Here is a 26644-nt window from a genome sequence, read left to right on the forward strand (position 1 = left end):
GTTGTTTTAGCTGGTTGGTTGTTTTTGTTTTATGGCATATCAACCCTTTTCGGGTTATTTAATGCCGAATCCAAAGATTTTGAAGAAAAATCTTTTTAATAGAATATATTTGTTGTTTTCAAGTCGCTTTCTATTTAACCCATAGTTGGGACCCTAACAGGTACTACCACTCCGGGTCAGAGTGGACCTGGGAGCAATAGTAATTAAATGGTGGCTCCACACTGCCCAAAGCCCGCAAACTTGGGCCTCCACCACTGGATATAGTTTAAGGTCGGTGCCCAGAAAACTCGTCCCGGGAAAACTCGTCTCCGGAAAACTCGTCTCCAGAAAACTCGACCCCGGAAAACTCGTCCCCTTCCGCTAGGTAGGAAAACTGGTCCCTTATTGAATAAATATCGATTTTATGATCGTTCTCGAAGGAGATATTGTTTTTTAAAATAGACTATAGCCCCCCCCATAATATTTTTTTAAAATATTTTTACTTGTTTAATGTTTTTTTTTTAAAAATAAAAATCGATTTTCTAAGTGTCCGTTTTCTACCTAACTGGCTGAGTTCTTAGCGGTTTCCCTTATTTTAAAGCGTTTATTATGTTCATACAAAGTTAATTACAATTTTTTTTTTGTTCTTATTTTAGCGATGTTTTTTGGAGTCATAAAAACAATAATAAAAAACAAAAACAAAAAATTAAAAAACAGGGAGCGATTCGATTCTTCGTTACTTTTTTGTTTTGGTTTTTTTAATTATGATAGTTTTTTTGTTGTTATGTTTTTGTTTTCTGTCATACCAAATGCAAATGCACTCATGCGTTATTTAAAATTATAATTTTATCAATTATCAACATTTATTATCGTCTTGTCAAATTTTGCAAAAATTAACTAATAAATTAAAAGCAAAATATTTTTTTGGTGCGAGAGATGCCATGTGCTAACAATCTCTCGTTAACTCATTTTTAATTTTTTAAATTTTTAATGCAAAATTCTAAAATCAATCATTAAGAGAAAAAGTAATCACTAAATAAATTCATTAATCAATTTTATTGAAAACTCCGCTAATCGTTTATCAAGAATCTTTTTAATTTCATTTTTTGTTGGTTGTTTTTCGGAGGGAGCTATAGTTTTTACCTCCCCCCCCCTCTCTCTAAATTATATTTTAAAAAATATTAAAATTTATTATTTTCTTTTTAAAACCAAATCTCCCTCAGTAATTTTTTTAATTTTCTATTTTTTAGCGATTATTAAGACCCCTAAGATGTGATATACCGGACATTATTTCTCGTTCTCACGTAACACTCGACATGTTTTTTGTTTGTTTTCTGTTTTTTTTTCTTTACCGAATAAACGATTCCAAATAAATTAAACAACAAACAACATAGTCGGCGAGGTAGAAAAATCGATTTTACCCTTTTATAAACAACAGTAAATAAGTAAATTCTTTTTATATTAATATAAGAAAAATATGCGGTCTCGTTTATGAACATAATAAACGCTTTAAAATAAGTGAAACTACTAAGAACTTAGCCAGTTAGGTAGAAAACGGACACTTAGAAAATCGATTTTATTTAAAAAAAAAAAAAAAAATTAAACAAGTAAAAATAGTTTTTAAAATATTATGGGGGGGGCTATAGTCTATTTAAAAAAAAAACAACAATATCTCCTTCAAGAACGATCATAAAATGTGTTTTCAATCGATATTTATTCAATAAGGGACCAGTTTTCCTACCTAGCGAAAGGGGACGAGTTTTCCGGGGTCGAGTTTTCCGGAGACGAGTTTTCCCGGGACGAGTTTTCCTAAATTCTTATGGTCATATCCAGGACCTGTTGTTGTTTTAAATAATTCGCACACCCGAAAAACAAAACAAAACAAAACAAAGGAAAAAAAATCGCCTACACATGGAAGAGGAACAAACATGGATATATTTTTTAAAAGGATGCGAGGTGTGTGTGTGTGTGTGTGTGTGTGTGTGTGTGTGTGTGTGTGTGTGTGAGAGAGAGAGAGAGAGAGAGAGAGAGAGAGAGAGAGAGAGAGAGAGAGTTTACCCAATCCTAACCCTACCACCAACCTCTTCTTCGCCCCTCTCTGCTCTACGCCCTTTCGTGGGAAAGTAAAAGCCCACACGTGTATCAACAGGTGAATTTTAAGAAGAGACAACGATGGTCGGTCGGGAGAAATCAGGTTGGGGAGGCAATGCCATATTTTGTTGCATCGTAATAAGCTCGTATCGTTTACGATTGGCACTGGAATTATACAGAGAGGGGGGAGAGAGAGGAAGCAAGAGAAAGAGAGGGAGAGGAGGCAAGAGAAAGAGAGAGAGGATGGAAGAGAGAGAGAGAGAGATAGATAGATAGATAGATAGATAGAGAGAGAGAGAGAGAGAGAGAGAGAGAGAGAGAGAGAGAGAGAGAGAGAGAGAGGCCTCTTAGATCATCGGCTGAACACGTGGATTTTAGCTTGAAGCAAAATAAAGTTTATGGGCAATTTATAAAGATCGCGGCCATAAAAGAACGCAAGAAAAATTTATTCAAGTATTAAACGTAATTTTATGTTGTTGTTTTCGTTATCTCTGTCTTTACTATTATATAAAAGAAAATGTGTGTGAGTTTGTTTTTTTTTACTACTGTCCTTATTTTGAATGTTATTTGCACAACGTTCAGCCGATTGAATCTCCGACCTTTTTCAAGTGTATTTAGTTGAACTTAGGAATCTTTATGTTGAACTCAGAAATCTGCACAGCATTTTGAATAAAATCCTTTATTTATTCCACGAGGATAGCATGTTCTTGTTCCGCCAACCATGACTGGGCAGAAGTCCTAAATAATTCGCAATTATATTTTTGGGTCGCCTGCACTGAGGATTGAACCTTCACTCTCCAGAAATGTAAACTTTACAACTGAATTGTCTCATAACGACAGCCTCTAAGGTTTTCCTTGAGCTTAGGGAATAACTAATAATAATAATAAGTCACACGGAGCAAAACCTGGACTATAGGGAGGGTGGGGAACTGTCTTGATACTCATCTTGGTCACGACAAAGTCTTTTTTCTGATCTTCTCTGGGCACTCTACAGACAAACTCTACGCAAATCTTCCGCATCTTCAGTTCCACACGAATGTGTCCCTCATTGGCATCAAATTGTGCACTTATTGTCTCTATGCACCTTATCCATGAAATTCTTTATTTGGCCAATCAACTCTGGTGTTCTAACTTCCTTACTCCTCTCACACCTCTCATCATCCCTCACAGACTCCTTGCCTTCCTTGAATATCTTGAATGTCTTATTCTACTCAAAAACTGATGCTCGATTCATGCAAGATGGTCCAAAAGCAGTCTGAAGCATTCCATACGTTTCTGTGGCATTTTTTTCCAAGTTTAAAATAGAATTTTATTGCACATTAATCTTCTAAGTTTTCGTCACGTCCAGATTGCATTTTTGAAATTCACCAACTATAACAACCAGGCTTTAGTAGGGTGTAATCCAATTCCTGCTGTACCTGTTCATTTGACCCTGAAATCATAAAAACTGGCCAGTCATCTCATAAGATGTATAGCAATAATATAGTGAATTTACAAGGGTATACGACAAATTTAAATGCCTTCACAAAAAACAAAAAAATGTCTGGAAACTTTTTGAAGGCATCTCATACCTTTTATTTTCTTCTTTCACTATAACATAACTTTTATACCCAAATTATATTAAATGTCATTATAGTTCCTGGCAATACCCAAAGACGTTGTCGTCATCCAAAATAGTCTCTACAAAGTTCAGGGACTATGCCACAGCTTTTTCCACACTTTCTATGCTGTTTGGTATTTTTTACCTCGTGTAACATTCCCGTTTTTATTTCACTAGCATTCTTATAACGTATTATATTTTGTAGTAGCTTCGTATGTTACATGGAAAGGGCTGTCCCATTCCCATGTAAATAAAAAGAATACTAAATAAGTGAAAATGAGATTAGGATAAGCCTAGAATCGAACCTTGTGGGCAAGGTTAAGAAATGGAATGTTAAAAATTAAGTCTATTGTTAATAGTTAAATATTGTTTATATCGGAAAAAGAGTCAATTGTCCATTCTTTGGAAATCTAGATATTAAATAATGTCAGTTAAATGAATGCACAATGCGAGTCAAAATATATTGTTTTAAAATAGGTTAGATTAAAATTGAGGATTATTTTGTTTGCCAAAAGTGTGTTTGGGCAAACATATGTAAAGCCACGTGAAAATTAGTCACGTTTGAAAACACACTTCTGACATCATAAACAAAGGACATTTCTCAAATTAGGATTCTGTGGGTTCGGAGAGTCAGTCAGAGAGTTGATCAGCCAAGAGTTGACAGTCTGTTGGAGAGGAGAGTCCCTTAGAGGCGAAGGGTAGAAGATTTAGACCATGTAGATACAAGCTGAATTCCTGACTTCATCGACCGGCCGATCAGATGAATAAAGCAATCACCATTAATAATCTGTAACTGTTTGTCTCGTGTCGTCATCATCATAACCAAAAAGGTAAATGTGTTCATCATCTTATAACGAACTTTGTGTAAACCCTTCCAAGAATTATGTGTCCCCACCATCATCATAAGTGAAGTATCTCCTGCACTATATGTGTATAAGAACTGTTGCATCATATCATGCAGTTCATATTAATATGAAACTCCAAGTTCTTAGTAGATATATAAGCTTTATAAACTAACCCAGTAACAACAGTAACCACCCTCGCGGGGTCGCAGAAATACCTGGATTAGGACCCAGGCACGGAGCAAACCCTCTCGGTACTGATGGACACGTAGATCTTCCCAGGTCATCCGTCTAGGAGAAGGAAAACTCTGAAGCTAAACCTAAGGGGAGGAAGGCCTCTCCAGTCTTGGATGACAACCTTCCTAGAGCTGGTGACTCAAACAAATTACCGGTCTGCAAACCTAAACTGCTTAAGAAGTAGATAGGCATTGTGTATCGCCCGGCTTTCATACTCCTTCTTTGTCTATTAGCCAGGTGTAAAGGTCGAACCACTGGGAGTCGACAGAAACACTCGGTGGTCGATCTTGTTTCCTGACTAGGGCAATGAACGCCGTTTTTCCCCACTCCCGACACATCCCAACCCTTAAACTGGGCACTTGGGAGTGCTTGAATACCGTAATGCCAGTGCAAGCAGATTGGGTTGACCATCATGTGATGGGTTGAGGGTACCGGATAGACAGTTCCTGGCTGCTGCTCCCGATTGGTAGTACAGGAGCCCTAACTCTTTGGTAGCGCTTAGAGCGGCTGCTCCATCAACAGTTGTATAATATTGGGATGTTTGTAGTGCCATGTCGCGCATGGAAAGGAACCCTGAACTCATCCCCGGTGGGCTTTCCTGATGGAAGGACATCTGATGGAAGGACATCTGATGATCTGCCTGTGTTGCATGTCTGGTATTCTGCATAACCACTTGCTCAGCACCCTTTACCTAAACTGAAACTCTTTAAAATAAAAATGATAGTACATTAAAAAATTACACTAAAACCAGGCCAAAACTCAAACAAAAATAACCTGCCTTTTCCCTTGAGGCTCGCATTTACGAACATCCGTGGGCTTAGAACTAATTTAAATGATGTTGAAGCATTTCTCCTAAGAAACACCCCGGATATCTTAGCACTAAGTGAGACTAACCTACACTCCTCCATCCCCTCTAACTACTTTCGAAGAAGGTGGGTTCTCTCTCCCATGCTAGAAAGCTATTAAGGCCTGAAAGTATCCTATACCTCTATAAGGCCACCATTCGCCCATGTATGGAGTATTGTTGTCATATTTGGGCTGTTGCATCTGCCAATAGTCTCTCGCTCCTAGACAAGGTTCAAAAGAGAGTCGCCAATCTGATAGGTCCTGAACTGTCAGCTAAACTTCAGCCTCTGTGACATCGACGAAATGTTGCATCCCTCTGCCTGTTCTACAAGTACTTTAACGGTGAATGCGCTGACGAACTGCAAACACTTGTGCCTCCTCGATTTAAATACCCCCGACAAACCCGACAAGCAGCTAAATCCCACCCTTTCACAGTAGAAATCCCTAGATGCAAGAGAGCCTTCTACTCCAGTAGTTTCTTCCCCAGAACAGCTAGACTTTGGAATTCCCTTCCGAGTCCCTGCTTCCCCAACTGTACTGACATGCAGAAGTTCAAGTGCAATGTGAACCGACATCTTGCTTCCCAACTTCCTACACAGTACCCCTGATGTTTATGTCCCTGATAGTAGCCCTCTACAACAAAGTGGCAATGTGCCTTGTTTGGGGTGAAAATGTAATTAAAAAAAAATGTAATTAAAAAAAAAATGTCTTCCCATCAGAATTGTCATCGCAATAATTATACATTATTATATGTACCTGTTATAATTCCTTCCTGTCATCTTTAAATATGTACCCCAAATACACTACACGTATGCCCTCTTGCTTTCGATCGGCATCTTCAGTATAAAATTCTGCTTACTAATAAGATTTCTCCTTTCGTTTGAACACTTCAATCCTTTTATAATTTGTTCTGGGATTCTTTCATATTTATTAGTCATAAATTAACATCTGTCTGCCTTTGTCTGCAGTCTGACCAAATATGTTTCTTCATCTGTTTGAGTGAACTAAGTGGCAGTGGAATCGCCAATGATTCAAACGAATGCTAAAAAGCAAACTGCTTTAATTGCTACCCACTTTTGTTATTGAGATTTGCTCTCTTCATCAGGTGAGTTTTCACAGGAACGTGTGAAGTCAAAATGTTTTCCAACCAATGAAAATCGTTTAAAACTTCAAAAGTAACAAATCTATGAGAAAAATCAGTGCCTAAACATAAACGTGGATTCCCTGAAAAAAAAAACTCTTTCAGAGAACAGTCCGCCTGTGGAACTCTGTTCCACTGGTCTGTTTCCAAGCTGACTACAATATTGTTGTCTTCAAGCCCAGCATAAACAAGTTCTTATTGAACTGTCCTCTTAAATAACCTAATTATACCAAATTTCCACGAATAGCGATTACCACACTATTGTCCCAATGACTAACATACACATATTAACCCTTATTCTCGAGTGGCCTTTGGATCTTGATATGTGCTGACTCCTTTGTAAAAATAAATGTGAACGTTATAAGCCAGTGCGAAATTAGAAAATTATAAAAGACCTGGTCAACAAAATCGGTTCTCTTCACACTTTACCAATCACACCTGCATGGAAGACTTCAAGAACATATTCTTTACAAACGATCCTGTACCCTTTGGAACCGGGGGTGGCAAGGCGGAAAGGACTCAATTACTCACACTCACACTTTCTACAAAAGTACATTCCCCAATAAAAAACACCGTATGAAAACAATACTAGCGAATAAATACTGGGAACTCAAGGAAAGCGGACATTCGCCGGTAGTCGAATGGAAAATAATAAGACAAGCTACCACGTGTAGGGACCTAGACGACCCATGTAGATTATGCCTTCATGAAAAATTTGCTATCCTGTACTTTAAAGAACCCCAACATCTATTAAACTGTAGAAGAGAAATAGCAAACAACTGTGTTCACAAGATAAAATTTACTCTAGGATAGCGATACAAAATAGTTTTAAAACTAACAAAAACAATAGAAAATAAACAAATAAATAAATTAAATAAACATGAATATACATAAACGATCACACATATATGTATGTATATATATATACATGTATATATATATATATATATGTGCATATATATATATGTGTGTACACATATATATATATTTATATATAAACTAGCATTAAAAACAAATAACCTAGATTTAAAACAGATCAAGAAGCTAAATATCCAGGCTAAATAGAGCACACACAAAGGAACAGGTCAACCAGAGGTCAAATAGGCCTTTGTCCGATAAATGCATTCTCATTGGCTGAGAGGAAGGGCGCTGTGGATACTAGAAAGCTGATTGGCTAACTAAAATTTCAATAGAAGATGCGCATTTAAGAACGACAAACTACCACAGAATTCGCGCATAAGCCTGAAGAATCCTAGAGTGGATGAAACGCAGAATATTCAGTGTAGCTTAATCGCCATATACATTTTATAACTTACTAACTAGCTCTACCTACGTATTGAGCACTTTTGAAGTAAATACTTAAAGTTTATGCATAAATCTATACTTTCGTATATTAATTTTATGTGAGTAAATTAAGTAGTTATATATATATATATACATATATATATATATATATATATATATATATATATATATATATATATATATATATATATATATCCAGATATATCTGCCTTACTGAAAAAATGCTAGTTTTATTTTTGGTGTCTAAACCGCCACCCACTCTTTTTGCTGATGAGGAGACTTTGTTTTATAAAATCAAATTATAAAACTATTGCCCAAGACATATTGTCTGTCTCAATAAAAACATCGTTTCCGAAACGATCGTAGAATTTGTTGATTTTGTTTGTTCTTCCTTTTGAAACTGATTTTTATTTTTAATTATAAATTATGAATCATTTGACTCAATATTGAAATAGCTCTAGGATATCTATGACTATCAAGCTTATATATCTACATTACAAAGAGCACTGCTTTTTTTTAATTGTATTAATGTATTTACTAATACATTAAAATAAATTCTGACCCTTAGACTGTTGTTCTAATCCCCTTAATACACACACACACACACACACACACACACACACATATATATATATATATATATATATATATATATATATCCCTTTCAGCTCTGTTCAGACCTCCATCATTAGGGACACTCACTTCAACCAAGGTTACCATTCTCTCTGACTTATTTCATATAACTACGTCAGGTTTAACAGCAGTTGGTTGTTCCTGTGTTCAATAAAATGTAGCGTGCTTTAAACCCCCCCCACACACTCATTGTTGATAAAAAATGTATGACTTAAAAATCAACGCATTCATTAAATGTTTTATGTGAATTTTTGTTTACCAAATCTACTGTTGATTGGCGATTTGAGCCCGAGAAGAATCAACCATCGAACTCCACTGGCAATTTTTATTCTCGGCCCCAAAATCAATAGAAATTATACCATTCCTGTAATGACCTGTTGCCTAATGATTGCAGTGTAAAAGTTGGTCCTGTGCAGTTCTAGGAGGCACACGCTTCCAGGCTTTGCCTTCTCTCTTTTAGAAAAGGTTGTTTATAGCTAATCGCCCGAAGCGTCATTTTGGGGAGAATGCTGACGGGATTGCTCAGGCATTTTTTGTGAGAGTCAGAATACCCCTCCCCGAGAGTGGTGACTTGTCAATCCCACTTTCCGACCCTAGTGCCACATTCTTGCGGTGGGAGAGAAATAGAGACAACCATCGAATTCCTGTGCGTGCAAATTCCTCCTAACAACCAACCCTATACTATAGATGTACCGTTATACTAGTAGGGCGACCCAACGTTGCCCAGGATTGAATGATGATCTACGAATGTTTCACATTCCCATATTTTCACTGCCATCGAAATCAGTGAAATCGCACATTTTTCAATCAAATTGATTGCCTTCTCTAATTGGAGACCCACCATGGAGGAAGCTTTACATGCATCTTGCAGTGACTTATTTCAGAATATATTGAAGTCTAAATTGCACTGTAGAGAACCTACTGTTGATTTTATAAAAGAATATTTTTATATATAATGGCTTGCATTTAAGTTTAAAATGTAAAAGTCGAGTATCATGCTTCGAGTGTACTCTAACCAGAAACATTCATTTTGAATGTGTCCCTGTCACATCAAAGACCCTACTGTTTACTTTACATGCTGGGCCTTTCGGCTTGTGTGGTAATAAAACCTCTCAAATGCACTTGTAATGTTAGGCTGTATAAGGTGTTAACTTTGGTGAAAATTGCCTGTTCCTTCTTTCATCGGAATATTTCGATTACTGATTATCGATACTTATCGAAAATATTCCGATACAAAACCTATCTAAGAACACTGCCAGGCACACAAAGTAGCTTTGTGTGAAATTTCATAAACACACACACACACACACACTGTGAGAAATTATAGCAGTAGCAGCGGAGTTATCATTGGTTAATGATTTGTCACGCCACTCGGAAGAGATTGGGCGCGAAATTTGTGTCTGTTTGTTTTTCAGGAGACAGTTTTCGACAAGACAGCGAACGGAGGAGACGTCACCCTTCCCGGCGCACCATATGGCAGCCTTTGCCTCAAGATATTCCCCACGAGGGGATTTTAAAAACCCTAAAAAATGGGTTTAATTAATTTTCGGACTTGTTTGTCCAACAAGGCATGAGTGAACCGTTATGATGAAAAACCTAAGTTAAACGTGTTTCAGCGTGCCGATGTTAACGAATCATTTTTAGACGAAAAGTCTAAGTTAAACATTTCTCAACTTGTCGACAGTGACGACTTACGTTGAAACGAGAAGGAGATGGACTTTAACTCTGGATAAACTGTTAACTCTGTAAATCGAACTCTGATACTCCCAAGGGAACTTTTGGATCATAAGATCCTATTATACCCGAGCCAGTTATGTGCAGCTGAAAAAAGTGTAGCATTTTTTTTTGCAACCACGAGGATTACATTAATAAAGACGTCTGTTCAATTTTAAGGTAATTTTGTTGTTTGCTTATATTTTTTCATGCACTGCTAGAGGCGCCCCCAAAAAAGGGCTACATGGAGGGAATGGAAATATTTCTCACAACACACACACACGCACACACACACACACACACACACACACACACACACACACAAAGTTCCTTTGATATAACAGCAAAGATGTATCAACGCGTCGTCATTTTTTTTTTTTAAGCACAGCAGTAACATAACACGGGGAATGTGCTCCGACGAACTTACTGCATTTACAACCCCTCCCAAACGTTAATATAACAGACCAACATGCAGAAGTTCAAATGTGATATACACAAACACTTTTTACCTCTATAAATCTGACCATATCACAGTAGCCTATTAGGTATCAGTGGCAGTACGCAATATTTACGGCTAATGAAATTAAAAAAGGAACAATAAATCTTCTAATTTATTCACCAAGTCATTTTTCTCTTAGTGTCCGTCTATAGCTCTCACCCTCTCTCACCCTGCTTTACTAACCCACTCTAAAATTTATACAATTTTTCTCCCCCACCCCTCTCTCTGATTATTAACAGTCGAAAATAATAAAACGAACTAAAAAACAGTAGAGAATGTCACCACGAGTATTAATGAATATTTAACCTATAGCTTTGAGAAAGAGACAAGGGTCACAAGGGGATATAGTGAAAATGACGAATAATTATGAAATTAGTCATTTATATATATATATATATATATATATATATATATATATATATATATATATATATATATATTATTCGAACCAACTTAACGAACTCGTTTTCCTGATTCAAACAAGCTAACGCGAGCTCAATGGATGACTCGACAGGTCCAAATTCTTTTCTATTTTCTTTATTAGTTATTTTTTGTTGTTGGGTGTGCGTGTGTGTGATATATATATATATATATATAGATAGATAGAGAGAGAGAGGGGGGGGGTGATTGTTCATACGCAGTTTACAGTAAATTGATAAAAATAGCAACAGCGTGTTTGTACAAATTTAGCACGAAGTAAATTTAATATAGGCTTTTAAAAAATGGAGGATCGGCAGCCGAAATAGCTCAGTTGGGAGAGCGTTAGACTGAAGATCTAAAGGTCCCTGGTTCAATCCCGGGTTTCGGCATCCGGCGGTTGTCAACTTTTTTTTAAAACGTAGTTATCTGCTTCTTTCATTGTTTCTCCCGTTAAAGTAAATTGTGGTGTGGTATCCATATTTCTCCCACCACTAAAAATGTGACACTAGGATTGAAAAGTCAGCGCTTAGGAGGCGCACTTAGACTCTGCAGAAGACGCATGTCTGCATTTCTTAGTAGAGGCTCGTCAGGCGTTAGGAATAAACTCAAAATGACGATGCCTGTGAGGGTAGGGTGTGCCTCCTAGAACTGCACGGAACCAGCAGTAGTACACGGTAATCAACAGGTCATTACAAGAATTTTCTCAGATTTGTTAATTGTGAGGTCGAGGGGAAAACCCGGTTGCGGTGTTTTTATAATTTATTAACGAAGTTGTTCTTATGAAACCGACCTAAGTCACACTGGAAAAGTTTTCAAGGAGGATTGAAGTTATTGAGGATTTGTACGTGTTGTTTGAAATATTGATGGTATAACTTTGAGATTACGTTCTATATGTGGAGAGAGAGAGAGAGAGAGAGAGAGAGAGAGAGAATAAAAATTGTCTCCGTCGTGAATGAGTTCTCCTTCCCTACGAGGAAACAAGAAATTGAAATATAGTATCCGAAGAACAGATACTACACTTTGATGTTGATCATGGCAGATTGAGAAAAATAGCAACAAAATATACCAGCTTAGCATGACGTACTCTAATAAAAGCTTCAGAAGTAGTATTCTCCGGCAGCCGAAATAGCTCAGTTGGGAGAGCGTTAGACTGAAGATCTAAAGGTCCCTGGTTCAATCCCGGGTTTCGGCATCCGGCGGTTGTCACTTTTTTTTAAACATATAATTATTGGCTTTATTCACTGTCTCTTCTCATTAATACGTATTGTGTTGTTTTCCCAATTTATTAACGAAGTTCTTTTTATAACACTGACCTTAGCTACATTGGAAACATTTATAAGGAGGACCAATGCCGTGTTGTTTGAAAAATCGATGTCATAACTTTGGGATTATGTTCCATATGTGTATGTAATAGTGATGGGGCGATTCTAAAATTTTTCCCCGATTCCGAAACAAGTACCGATTCCGATTCTTTTAAAATTTCGAAGCATTTGATTAGTGATTTCATGCTTTTTAAAATGTTCAAATGGCTGTTAACCACCCATGTACATGTGCGCATATATTTTTGCAAAAAGTAAAAAATATACGTTTGGCAGGGGGAGGGGGTCTATATTACAAGATTGGATCTTTCTAAATATTTTTCTCAAATGTTTTCCTCGTAATTAATTTAAAATTGTAAGACAAGGTTTATTTTCTTTTAAAGCAAAACCGATTTGTATTTGATTCTTTTTTTTTTTTTTTTTTTTTTTTTTGCGGATTGTTATCCTCATCTTCATAGTTGTTGTTATTTCATCACGTTTTGGCCAACTCATCCTCTGGCCTTCTTCAGGTGATTGGCGAAACAATGACAACTGTGGAAGGCAGTAATTACTAGGGATATAGTTACAAGACTCAGTATTCCTATCCCGTCGCGGTTAATTACCTGAAGAAGGCAAGAGGATGAGTTGGCCGAAACGTGGTGAAACAACAACAATTATAAAAGTGGGGATAACAGTCCACAAAAAAAAAAAAAAAAAGAATAAATACACAAATGATTCATCTCAAAAGATTCCAATAACAGACACTTTGTATTTGTTCGTCGTTAATGCATTTGGAATTTTCATTAACAATTAAAAAGAATCGACGATTACTATGCAAAAAAGGAACAGAATAGTTAACAAATCCCATCCTCATTTCAAGAATGAACTCCTACATAATAATGTTACTATTTAGAAAACCATGGAAGGGAGCTCTGTATACTATTCAATGTCTTGTTTCTGTAAAAGAATGTTCATATTTTTCTCCTAATTACAAAAACTTGATCGGTTATTAGACTAACTTGCTTTACTGTAAAAAGAAAAGCAAGTTAAAAATTATTGTTGTTGTTGTTGTTGTTGGCGGCGGCGGCGGCGGCTCTCAAGGAGCTTTCACACAGGTTATTAAAGATGTCATTGAATACAGCCTGTGGTGTTCCCTGGAAGCTGAGTAAAAACAAGTCTCCCCAGATTTTCCAGTGCTCTCAACCTCTTTCGATACCATTTGTAAATAAATTTGCATTATTGCAACAGCTGCTTGCCATTGATTTCTCGTTGGCAGCAGCTATTGGTCTTTACTAGAATTTAAGTGGCAATAAGCCTCCCCAAGGTCCCAGTTCTCTTTGCACTTATACAGTGGAGGTCTGGTCAGTGCTCACTCCTCTGTCTTTCCTTCCTTCTTGACTACTTGGCTATTTTGTTTCACTCTTTCTTGGGGGGGCAGTGATGTGGTAATGGGGAGATGAGAGCTGGGGTTAGAGAACTTATAGGTATGCAGCTTTAATGTTCTTGGTTCCATATAGCACTTCATGTTTTTAGTCTCTGTGGCAGTTTGTCTGGTCTACGCTTTTGGTTCGCCCGTGTTAGTCTCTACATTCAAGGGGTTTCCTTAGTATTTCAGCTCTTTTCATTACCGTTGTTCGTTGTATTTTTCCAGTCATTCCTCTGATTCCAATTTCCCACATTCTTTTTTCAAAGTTTTTCGGGATTGTTCCCAGTGCTCCTACTATTATAGGTATTATTTTGATTTTCTTCATCTTCCATATCCCTTTCAGCTCTTTTGCTAGCTCTGTGTATTTGCTTCGTTTCTTCTTTTCTTTGACATTCACCCTGTGGTCAGCTGGAATAGCAGATTCTACGATTTGACAGGATTTTTTTTTCTTGTTAATTATTATGACATCTGGTCTTCTTGCTTGGATGGGTTTATCAGTTTGTATGTCCATCTCCCATAGGATTCTGTGATTCTCATTTTCAAGTACTGTTGCCTGCTTATGTTTGTACCACTTGTCTGTGCATTCGAGATGTAGTAGTTTGCATAATCTCCAGTGTACTGCCCTTCCCACTTGGTCGTGTCTTTTCTTATACTCATTCCTGGGTCACTTTGTTGAATTCACTTACTATATGGTTTATTGTTTCGTCTCTTTGCCCACAGAGTCTGCATTTACTGTTTTCTTGTGTTTTATCAATCTTTGCTTTGATGTGGTTGGTTCTTATCGAGTTATCTTGTGCTGCGGTTATTAGGGATTCAGTTTCTCAGCTTATGTGTCCTTTTCACATTCATGTCCAAGTGTTTTCGTTGTTCTCATCCTTATGAATCTTCCATGTAGTTGTTTTTCTTCCCATTTTGCTTTTCTCGTCTCCCTGTTTTCTGTTTTGCCGATTTTCTCAGTGTTTCTCGCTGCCATGATTATCCTTTCTGTGTTCTGCGTTATGTATTTTTCAAATTCTTTCTTTGTGTCATGCACACAGTCTTTTATACAAACTAGCCCTCTCCCACCTTCTTTTTTGTTTCACATAGAGTTGGTCAACATCGTCTTTTGGGTGTAGTGCATGGTCATGAGTTTCCTGGTTTTCTGATGGAGGTGTCTCAGTTCTTCTTTGGTCCATCCTATGAATGGTATCTTACTAGTGACACTACCCATGTATTTATACCTTTTATTAGGTTTCTGCTATATAATTTAGTTTCTATGAGTTTTCTTGTTCTCCTAAGATATTCCTTTCTCTCTTTCATTTCTGTGGCTTTGATGGTATCTGCTTCCAGAACTCCCAGGTATTTATAAGCGTCTTGTTCCTCTAGGGCCCTCATCTCCGTTTAGTTGGGTAGTTCCATGCCTTCTGTTGTCACCAGTTTCCCCTACCAAACTTTTCCATACCAAACTCCATTAGGATATCCTAGCTGAAGATCCTGGTAGTGTTTATATTATTATTATTATTATTATTATTATTATTATTATTATAAAATAAAAAATTCAAAAAATAATTATTTTAGATGAGTCGATGATCAGACAACGACAATGTCAAGCTGGCGTCAGCAAAAACTTGTCCAAAGCATTTAAATCTTTTATTAATCAACTGTGAACTCCCCGAGTTGCAGCATTTGACCACAAACAAATATGTGCAAAAATGCTTACTGAAGGTAATATGCCAGTGAACTCTAGAATATTTACTTTGTTTAATGTTTATTTATTTATTTTTTTAATTTTTTTCCTTTGAAAATTGTAATGCTGGATATGGAACAGCAAAACCAGCTGCCAACATTGCCCTGCTTTTTATTGAAACCAACCGAGAGCTCTTTTTAGTATCCTCGTAGTTCTCTTAAGTGCAATTGTCTGGATCTCTTTTGCACTTGGTTCACCAGAAATATTAGTTAGGTAGGACTTCATGTTCTTATCTATAAGCACTGTGGCACCTGTAATAACGGGTATGATTGATATTTTTCTAAAATTCAAGTATTATGGACTTAGGAATGGTATTTATAAGCAACGATTCTATGTCCTTTAGTCTTATGTTGTAAATGAACTTCTAATGAATACATCTGTGGACGTTTGGTTTCCGAATCATAAGTCATTGGAACAAATACATATTAGCATGTTTTTATTATAAACATCTAACACGTAAATTTTTACATTAGATAAACACTATCTATTTAAGTATGACATGAAGGCCCCGAAACGGTGCATATTCTCTCCTGATGACCCGACATTATCTGTAAGACGAAATACCCCCAAAACATTACTATATAAAGCTAAAAAAAACTAATAGATGCAATGAAATCCCTCCAAAAGCACCATCTTTTAAAACTTAGATGAGGAAAACCTTCTTTTTTTTTTTTTAATCATTTTAAATTGTTAAAATTAGCCGCAATCTAATCACCATTTGGTCCTGCATTGAGTATTTTTTCTTCATCTGGACTTTCCAGCTAACTACAAAATGGTTGTCTTCAAGTCCAATGTAAACACGTTCTTGATGAGCCATTCCCCTTAAGTAATCCAATTTACTAAATTTCCACTACTAACGATTTCTACGATATTGTCCTAATGACTACTGTACATTCATTAACCCTTATTCTCGACTGGCCTTGATAAGTGGTGACCCCCTTTATAAAAAAAAAAATTAAAAAATCAATGCAAGTGCGATCCAGTCGCGACGAACGAAGAAAAACAAATGAATTGCATTATCAATTAATTGAAACGATCGTTGGAAAATAGATGCCGGTCCATGGGGGAGGGGGGAAGGTTGTCACAAATTGTTATATAATACCAACCTGAAACTGATATCCAGAGTTGGTTGACAGACTTACACAAGAGGACTTCCGTGGAGGGTTCCAGAAGTTGTTGAAACGGTACAAGTGTGTTGCAGCTGGAGGAGATTACTTCGAAGGGGTCTAGAGTTTCATGTGTGTATTTATCAATAATAATAAAAGCGTCTGGAACATCATTGAAGGCACCTCGTATGAATAAAACGCGTGTATATATAAACTATTAACATTTATTTTCCATTACAAATGAAGAAAAGAATGAATTTTTAGTCTAAAAAACATCTCACTTAGAGATAGAGAGATTACATGTGTTTATCCAATATTGTCTTTTGCTGGAATGTATGAAAGGGATATAACTCTACCTTTCAAACCAAAGAAACAACATAAATATGACTGATTGTCAAAAGATAAGATAAATGTAAGAGCTATGAAAGGTCATTTGAAAACAAATAGATTGGATTGTCACTTTATTAAAACCATTGTTGAAGAATAGGACGCCTTGGAAGACGTGGCTATAGTGGCAATGCCGGTTCATAGGCGCGTTTGAGGCCGTCACAAATTATTATATAATAACAACCGGAAAATGATATTCAGAGTTGCCTGTGGGTGCATCTTCCTGTAACGATGTTACTTACCCGGGTAACACGAATTCACCCGCTACAGGCTAAGAGTTGGGTTGGGTGTCTGACATGGGGTATTAGAAAAGTATCTTTTTCTCCAAAGTTTGGAATATGTTTTATTGCCGATATGATAAACAGAAAAGAGAAGTGAAGTTGACATGGCGACGAGAGGTCTGCTCTATTATCTTGGAAATATTGTCATAAAGTCATCTGTTATATTTAAGTACTAGACCACCAAGTAAGTGATAGGAATTGAACCTTTGGAAAATGATAGAGTTTCTTTGAGGGAAAAGTAATTTGAGTTGAAGAGAAAGAAAGAAAAAGGGGAAAAGGGAAAAAGAGAATTAAAGAGAGATATGGTAACGAAAGAGAAAGAAGAGGAAAAAAAGAAAAGAAAAAGAATATGAAATAATGGGAAAGAAAAAGGAAAATCTTCAAATGACAGAGGGGGAAGAAGCCGATTTAATAAAAACGATTGTGTGTTTAGAAATAAGGGTATTTTGCTGGCTGGCATCGAGGAGTGTACGTCGCCTTGGCCTCCCGCCCGGTAGGAGTGGGGAGGGGCAAACTCTCAAAAAAGCTAAGTTGAAAAGCTTTTGTTCCTGGCTGGGAAATTGTCTTAACGAACTTAAGTTGTACAACTTGCATCACGAAGCCGTTTAAGAATCCAAAGAACTCAACTTTATGCAAGTGTACCACATCGACGAACACGGCCAGGGGTATTTCACAAGTATGGTCCCGTAAATCAGGATAGACGGATGCTGCCCAGACGACTTATAGCGTTATATTCCTCCTGACAACCCACGCCTTTTCACTGACACCGACACTGACAATACAGATATATCGTTATATTTTTATATATCAATATATTGTCACTCTTTTTAAGCACAGCAGAAATGCGAGACATGGAATGTGCTCCGACGAACTTATTGCTCTTGTAACCAACCTGGTTGTATCAGCATGCAAAAATTTAAATGCAATGTAACCAAACATCTTTTACTTCAATAAATATGACCCCTATCACAGTAGCCTGTTAGATCTCAGTGGTAATTTATTCGCCAAGTCAATCATCTATTATTAATATTAAATACCTGTCTATTGCTTTCGCCCTCTCCCACTCTGCTTTTTACCCCCCCTCTCCTTCTGTGTTTATTAATAGTCGAAGGTAATAAAACCTTATTTTCATGGTAAGTGCTCGTCTGAGACCCAATCTATGTGCCCCAACCATCGCCCAACTTACACGAGAAACACTCGTCTAGCTAAAAACACTATCAATAATTTCCCCCACTCTTTATCTGTGCCTAAGCCTAAATATAGATTCCATGAACAAAGTTTCTTTCTTAGAACTGCACGCCTGTGGAACTGTCTTCCGTTTGCCTGCTTTCCAGCTGACTACAATATGGTTGTCTTCAAGTTCAATGTAAACAAGTTCATTTAAGTTAACAAATTTACAGAATTTCCATTACTAATGATTACTATATTGTCCAATTGACTACTGTACACTCTTTAATCATTATCCTTGAGTGGCCTCTGGGCTTTGATAAGTGGTGATGCCTATGTAAAAATAAACAAAAAAAAGAAAACTAACAATAAAACAGCAGAGAACATTGCTGTAGTACTAATACCATTTAACCCATAGCCGGAGAGAAAAAGAATATAGCGAAAATAACAGCGAATTTGAGATTTGTCTTTTAGTTATTTGGGGGACATTTTGCAGTATAGACAACAAACGAAAATGTGACCCAAAAATAAATATATAAATAAATGTCACCAAAGGTAAAGATAAGTTACTCTTCTATCTGCGTGGGTGAGTTTTTTTATGTGGTTTATCTTATTTTCATGTATTATTTTAGAAAAAGCGTGAACTCGAACTAGTAGATAAAAAGATATTATTTTTGTAGATTTCGGTGTGCTAAAAAAGAATCTGAAAACTCTATCCCTCGCAAATTAATAGTTTCGGAGATATTAATAATTTTCCAATGGATTATTTTTGTAGTGGACTAGTGGATATCTATATTTTTATAAAGTAATAGGGTTCGTGTGTTTCTGTCTGTGTGTACAGCTCTCCATCATCAACGAAATATAAAGGAGGTAAGAGGGTAGATCTCTCCTGGTAGAGAAACATTAGAACCCATTTTAGGATGTTTCTGTTATAGGAGACATAAGAATCTATGCCTAATTTCTTTATATACTAGTCTACAAACCACCCCCATATCGAATGACTTATGCTCATTTGCATATCACATTATATTAAATCTCTTTAACTAATTATCTCGACCTTATTACATATTAGAAATATTCTAATCATTTCAACTGTACTATTTACAAAATCTATTTAACATTTAATTATTTAATATATTTTCATTTAATTTTATATTCGATTTATTTCACTTTACGTATATTATCAAAACAATTCATTGGCGAGCAAAGCTTTATGTTTTGGGATTGTATTGAAAATGTAATGGAAATTTCAATTTCGTTCCGTTTTAATCTTTTATATTTTACTTGCCAATATAATTGAAAGAATACAATTCAACTATCGTAATTTTATATAAATAAACAAAAACAAATATTTTAAAATAAAACTTTATTAAAAAATAAATAATTTTATTTTTAAATGAAAAAAATCAATTTAGTAAAATAATTGTATTAAACACCCCCAGCCTTGTCAGCAAACCTGTAAACCTATAAAAGTTAACATTTCGAATGTAAACAGTGATTTTTCGATTTTGTTAGCGCTTGCCGCAATTAAACACAATTAAAACGGAACTAACTTTATTTCCATCCTATTTTTTAAACAACCCCCAAAACATAACGCTCTCTTCCAGTTATAGCCAATTTTTTTTTTTAATTAAATAAAACAGGTCAAAATAAACAGATAAGCGCATTTTCTTTTACATTTTTCTTACAACCATTGTCATTTAACCAACTGCAGGATACCGTTACTTTTGTGGGGTTGTTTTGAAAATGGCACCGAGATTATAATTTCGTTCCAATTTAATCTTTCTGGTCGAGCCTATTTCGAAAGCCTGTTTATCATAGATTTGAACTACAAATAATTTATTACATTTTGATTATTACTATCTTAAGACTTAAAGCTTATATTTATTTCATTTTTCTATTTATATATTGAATTAGTTATTTCCAGTCTTATTTAAACTTAGCGCTTTCTTTAAACCGGATGAACCTTTTATAAAAATATGAGTTTAACGTAAAGAACACGAACAAGGTTTTATTCAACTGAATTTCTTCCAGTTTACTAACAAAATATATAAATTTAAAAGAGATATAAATAATAAAATAAAAAGGTTATGTAATTTAAAAGAAATACACGTACTCACAAAAGCAGAACTTTTTTTACACATTTTTTTCTTTAAAACCATAACAATGAGACTAACAATTACCTAGATCTTAGTAATTATTTGTTTTAATAGAACTGTTTTAATTGTACTGTTTACTTAGTTAACCTAAGTTGGTATTACATTTATTTTACATTTACTTTTTTTTTTTAATTATTACTTTTAGACTGTGACGTTTACACCCGGAAGTAATGAGTCACACGTAGGTCGCTTTTATTCATTCTTTTTGGTCAAGATCAAAGTGTAGTATCTGTTCTTCAGATGCTGCACTTCATTTTCTTGTTCTCTTTCGGTGGAGGAGAAATCCTTCACGACTGAGACAATTTTTATTTTTGTACCTTTTCTCCACGTTAAAAAACGACCCTGGTGTCTAACTCTGTCCGGTGGGGAGGCATAGTAAATAGGTACAATATAATTGTTTATAATTGTACTATTCAGAAATATTATTTATAGTTCGTCCATTTCAGTTAGTATACATTTCCTTTACGCTTAATTAATTTACAATCATTAATATCGTTAAACAATTCCGTTTAAAACCGAAATTATGCCACCCAAACGAAGTAGAAACGAAAGTGAGGAAGAAAGAATGGAAAGATTGGAAGCTAATAGACTAAGAGTTGCTGCAATTCGCTCCAATGAAAACAATTCAGATAGAGAAAGACGTCTAGAACTTAACAGGATACGTCAAAGAGAAAGGAGAGCAAGACTGTCAGATTTGGAAAGAGAAACCCAACGTGAAGCTGACAGAACTAGACATGCTGTAAGGCGGTTAAATTCATCACAAGATGAAATTCAAGAAAGGCAAAGATATGCACTGGAAAGAGAAGCAATATTACGATCGAATGAATTATATGAGGTAAGTAGACGTACACAAGGTGAGTTGAGAGTGGCTCAACGACATCAGAATGAATCGGAAACCCAACGAAGCTTTCGCCTATACCAAGGGCAACAACGAGAGGCTGCATGGCGAGAGAGTATGACTTTGCCCCAGCAATTGACAGAAAACGAGGCAGCTAGACAACGAATGACTGCTTTGAGACACCATGAAATAGAACACTGCAATAGAAAAGGATTGCTCTACAACAAAAATGACTCTCTCACTACAGCTGATATAGGAAAAATGGACAAAGTATGTCAACATTGCTCAGCTGTAAAATTTAAAGGAGAAACCCCTGGTTGTTGTTGTTGTTCTTCTGGCAAAGTTGTGCTTGATAGCTTTCCACCACTGCCTCAGTTGCTTCAAGATTTGCTCTCCGGCAATGGTCCCATCTCTAAAGATTTTCTGCAAAATCTACGCAGTTATAACAATTGTTTTGCAATGACATCATTTGGTCACAAAATTGCGGCAGTACATGGGTGGAATTCTTCTTTTAGAATTCGAGGCCAGGTTTGCCACCAGATTGGGAGTCTTTTACCACCTGAAGATGAAACAGCAAAGTTTATTCAAGTCTACTTCTTGGATAGTCTGGAAGAGGAACTACATAATCGGGGACGTGACAGTAGACTCAATAGAGACATTCTCCAAAGTCTGACTGAATTTTTACATGAGAACAACAGCTTTATTTGTCAGCTGAAAACAACAAAGGAGAGGATTGAAGAAGAACACTTGGTAGAACATAAAGTTGTCATAAGGGAAGACCGAAGGCCGCAAGAAGAGCATCCACGACGATTCAATGCTCCAACAACAACGTATGAGATTGGAATATTAATGGAGAATGAACCAACAGCTAACCGAGATATTGTCTTGCGTTTTAGAAATGATACATTAAAATGGATCTCCGAACTACATCCCCTCTACGATACTTTAATGTACCCCTATGGTTCTCCATCTTACAACATCTACATGAAGGCATCCAATGGGCGAAAAGTTACCCAACAGCAATTTTATTCGTACCATTTAATGACTCGGCCTGGAAACTATTTTCTCTGGTACCGAAGGCTATTTCAACAATGGCTGGTGGATGTGTACTGCAAGATTGAAACAGAACGTTTACAGTTCCTGAGGCGTGAGCAACAGACCCTGAGAGCTTACAATTATAGCAACTTGAGAGATTCAATTCTTAGGGAGGATGGGAATCCAGAACAGTTTGGTCAACGAGTTGTACTTCCGGCAACTTATACAGGAGGCCCTCGATACATGTTTGAGCGTCAAAGTGATGCCATGGCATATGTTCGGCGAATGGGCCGAGCCGACCTCTTCATCATGTTCACAACAAATCCAAAGTGGACAGAAATTACAGAAAATTGTCTTCAAGGGCAAGACCCTCAGGATCGTCCAGATATTGTTGCCAGGGTTTTCAGGCAGAAGCTAAAAAAGTTACTTGAATTTATTAAAAAGGGAGGATTTGGCAGGTTGAGGGCTTTCCTGTACAGTATTGAATATCAAAAAAGAGGACTGCCGCATGCACACATCCTCACCTGGCAGGCCCCAGAGGACAAACTTCTACCAGAAAAAATGGATCTCTGCATATCTGCAGAGATCCCTGACAAAGAGGAAGATCCTGATCTTCATGCTAAAGTGATGGCACATATGGTGCATGGACCTTGTGGACCATTTAATCCAAATTGTCCATGTATGATTGACAACAAATGTTCCAAAAAATACCCAAAAGAATTTCTTCAGTGTACCAAGCAAGGCCAAGACTCTTACCCCAAGTACAGGCGAAGAAAACCAGAAGATGGAGGCCAGACTGGTACAATAAGGATGAAGAGAAATGGTCGGTATGTTAATCAAGAAATAACAAACCAGTGGATTGTTCCGTACAACAAGGTCCTCCTTCAGCAGTTCAACGCTCACATTAACGTAGAAATTTGCAGCTCGATCCAAAGCATCAAATATGTCCTCAAATACGTGAATAAAGGATGTGATCAAGCAGTGTTTGAACTACAAAGAACTGATGGAGCAGCTAACCAACAAGGCCAAGTACAAAGTCACATTGTGGATGAGATCCAGCAGTTCCAGAATGCAAAGTATGTCGGCAGTTCATAGGCAGCCTGGAGGATATTGGAACATCCCATCCATGAACATTTCCCCCCAATTGTACAACTTTCTGTTCATCTTGAAAATGGGCAGTGTGTCATGTTCTCAGCTGATACTGCTCTGGAACGAGCCCAAGGTCCACCGCCTGCCACAACTTTGACAGCATTTTTTCAACTCTGCCATGAGGATGACTTTGCAAGGGGTCTCAAATACGTAGAAGTCCCTGAGTTTTACACTTGGAACAAATCGACAAAGAAATGGGTGAGAAGAATGCGTGGGGTACAAGTTGAAGGTACTGAAAATGATGATGTATGGAAGGCACCATGCATTGGGAGAATCTACACGATTAGTCCAAAAGCAGGGGAGTGTTATTTCTTACGCCTGTTGCTCAATGAGGTTGCTGGTCCAACTTCATTTCAAAATTTGCGAGCATACAATGGTCAGGTGTTTGAAACATACAGAGCAGCGTGCCTTGCTCGAGGCCTTCTAGAAAATGACCATCACTTGCATCAAGCAGTAGGAGAGGCAAGTGCCACTCAATCACCTTCAAATTTGCGAAGCCTATTTGTGATAATTTTAACAGCCTGTGAGCCAAGAAATCCTCTTGAGATCTGGATGGCTTTTCGTGATGTAATATCTGAAGACATTCTTCACAGATACAGGCAAGAAGTTAACAATCCAGAAGCAGATTTTAATGAGGACATCTACAATAAAACTCTTTGTCTAATTGAAGAAAAAGTTCTCCTTATGTGCGGTCAACCATTGGCAAGCTATGGATTACCTGCACCAATGCAAGGGAGAGATGAAAGACTCGCGAGAGAGTATCAACGTGAAGTTACTTATAATCTTGAAGAACTTCCCTACAAGCAGAAAATATGCAAGAAAAACTGACCGATTCTCAAAGAGAAGTTTACAATTCATTCATGGCAATGTTGGAAGCACAAGGTGAAATGAACAAAAACATGATGTTTCTTGATGCTCCAGGTGGTACGGGCAAGACTTTTGTAATCAATTTGATCCTTGCAAAGATTAGATCCATGAGAAAGATTGTGCTTGCAACAGCATTCAGTGGCATTGCTGCTACTCTACTACAAGGTGGCCGCACTCTTCACAGCACTTTTAAAGTACCCTTGGATACTCATCGAATGGATCAGCCAGTTTGCAAAATTACTGGTAACTCAGCCTTGGCAAATGTAATTAGAGACACCTCTGCAATCATTGTAGACGAAGCCCCAATGACGCACAAGAGTGCTTATGAAGCAATTGACCGAACACTGCAAGACATCACAGGAAACAAGAATCCCATGGGTGGCATTCCAACCTTATTTTGCGGTGATTTCCGTCAAATCCTCCCAGTGGTTAAAAATGGCACAAGGGCTAACATTGTCAATGCAAGTTTGAAACAATCCTATCTCTGGAGGCACGTTATAGTGAAGAGACTGACTACTAATATGAGAGCCTATATCTCTGATAACACAGCTGCAGCAGACTTCTCAAAATTGCTTCTCCAAATCGGTAATGGTCAGTTTCCTATCACTTCTTCACCTGACACAATTAAGATTCCAACTGCGCTTGGTAAATGTGTCGGTAATCAGAAGCAACTGAAAGACAAAGTGTACCCAGACCTGCAAAACAATCGAAAATCACCGGATTGGCTTGCTGAGAGGGCTATTATTTCGCCATTAAACAGCAATGTGAATCATTTGAACAATTCAATAATGGATGAATTTCCAGGAGACACAAAGCAATACAAGTCAGTTGATTCGGCTACTAATGAATATGAAGCTGTTCACTACCCTGTGGAGTTTTTAAACTCTTTGGAGATATCTGGAATGCCTCCACACATTTTAAATCTCAAAATTGGATCGCCAATCATGATTCTTCGATCCTTGGAACCGCCAAAAACAACAAACGGAACCAGATGTGTTATCACCAGATTGCACACCAATGTACTTGAGGCCACCATTTCCTGTGGTCCCTACAAAGGCGAAACCGTTCTACTGCCAAGGATCCCCTTAGTTCCATCGGACTCAGTACTTCCATTTAAATTCCGGAGACTCCAATTTCCTGTGAAGGTGTGTTTTGCAATGAGCATAAACAAAAGTCAAGGTCAGACATTTAACACCATTGGCGTAGACTTGACATCAGACTGCTTCAGTCACGGTATGTTCTACGTCTCCATCAGCCGGACAGGAAGTTCAGAAAAACTCTACATTCTGGCTCCAAATCAAAGCAGCAGAAATGTAGTTTACCCTGAGGCTCTTTAGTGAAAAGTTCGAGAAATGGATATGAGGAAAAACTGACATGATCTGATTGTGGTAAGTTTTTAGTATTGAATGTGCAAGATAAAATTTAAGCAAGAGTTGAAAATTACTTCAATGAAAAATTTACTATGTAACATCAAGTAACCTTCCTTTTTGATGAAAATGTTTTGTGAAGTTCCTGATTGAATTTCAGTCACTACAAGAGGTAGTTAAAATGTTAATCACCTTATGCAATCGTTGCTCTTACAACATCAACTTACTGGAAAGGTGCCCACAGATTTTGGTACCCGAGTGCGCAACAAAGCTCCGTGCGAAGCACGGGTATCTTTGCTAGTATTATATATAATCCCCAATCGTACAAAATAGGTGAAATGAATTGAATTGAGAAAGGAACGAACAACGCGTTTATTGAAATAAACGAACTAGAATTTATTTCATGAAGAAACAAATGAAAGAAAAGGGTACAGCACGTGTTTAGTTTAGCGTGCGTCTCTCGCTGTTAACTGGTGAGAAGGAAAGTCTATTGTTGTAGAGAGAGAGAGAGAGAGAGAGAGAGAGAGAGAAA

At 36.9% G+C, this 26644-nt stretch overlaps 2 non-coding genes across 2 annotated transcripts; both read left to right on the top strand.

Annotated features, from left to right (window-relative positions):
• Window positions 1-11622: 11622 nt before the first annotated feature.
• Trnaf-gaa (transfer RNA phenylalanine (anticodon GAA)) lies at window positions 11623-11695 on the top strand. The gene has a single exon. It is a non-coding gene; the product is annotated as a tRNA-Phe (tRNA).
• A 730-nt stretch (window positions 11696-12425) lies between these two features.
• On the top strand, window positions 12426-12498 carry Trnaf-gaa (transfer RNA phenylalanine (anticodon GAA)). The gene has a single exon. It is a non-coding gene; the product is annotated as a tRNA-Phe (tRNA).
• The last annotated feature ends 14146 nt before the right edge of the window (window positions 12499-26644 follow it).

Source organism: Euprymna scolopes, chromosome 18, assembly GCF_053919585.1.
Source record: "Euprymna scolopes isolate OS-2025 chromosome 18, ASM5391958v1, whole genome shotgun sequence".
NCBI classification, from domain to species: Eukaryota; Metazoa; Mollusca; class Cephalopoda; order Sepiida; family Sepiolidae; genus Euprymna; species Euprymna scolopes.